The sequence below is a fragment of the Theobroma umbraticum genome, unplaced genomic scaffold (assembly GCF_002168275.2).
Source record: "Theobroma umbraticum cultivar Fairchild unplaced genomic scaffold, ASM216827v3 scaffold_51.0, whole genome shotgun sequence".
Taxonomy (NCBI): domain Eukaryota; kingdom Viridiplantae; phylum Streptophyta; class Magnoliopsida; order Malvales; family Malvaceae; genus Theobroma; species Theobroma umbraticum.
The window spans coordinates 1,352,046-1,353,055 of record NW_018397260.1 but is presented as its reverse complement, the minus strand read 5'-3'; positions in this window follow the sequence as shown (position 1 = coordinate 1,353,055).

Here is a 1,010-nt window from a genome sequence, read left to right as displayed (position 1 = left end):
AAAGAAATCAAAGTGTATGACCACGTAAAACATCTTATGTTCGTCAAATAAGCACTAAAAGCTTTTATTCAACCAATGGAGCTGCAAAGAAATCTCAGCTCTCGAGTAGGTAAATATCATAATCACCTGTGGACACATTCTACGTAATAACATTCGGGAGCTCTGCTCCACCTAATCCCCACATACCATGGTAGTCTTAACGATGTTGGCTGACATTGGAGAAATCAAGCAGCCGCAATCGCAAATATCACTTGTGGCCTCGTCACATATAACAACTCGTGGCCTTGCCACTTATATCACAGACCATGGCCCCAGCCATGTCTAACAGTCCATAGGTGACCCAAAGGTTCTCTAGCTAGAGCTCACTTGTGCACATGGATCATACTTAACCGAAGTGACAGCCGGCCTACTCTCGAAGCTCTTGGTTTATCAAAACTGTTTTTAAAATCAAATCGGGTTTTACAAAGCTTTTCCTTTTAATCCTTTCAAATCAAGGTTTGATAACCCTTTTGATATTACTTTTCAAGTTAACTGGCATGGTGTAATCACTTTTACAAAGATCAAAATAAAACCAAAGCTCAAAACTTGCATTTCAAATCATTTTGCAAATGCATTTAGCTATGCATATCACATAAAAACACAAGGCATAGATTTTGAAGCAAATATCATGAAAGGCTTGTTTCCCAATTTCTAAAACTTTTTACATATATGGTTTATCTATAATTATATCCAAAACTCCTTTCAAAACGATTTGCATCCATAAACTTCCTATAGTTTCTACCAGCTCATACTTTTTACAATAGCAATATACAAATCATTATAAATCCATTTTTAAAAATGGCCTATCGGCTAATAACTCATGCTATCCACAATGCATTGAAGAAAACCATCAACACTTGTTAATGTAAAACAACATATACAGTATGCAGATTTTAAAATTGACACTCCCTACTCATCTCACAATGGCGGGATATCACTTTGCCACTAATCCAATTATACTTCCTCCTTTG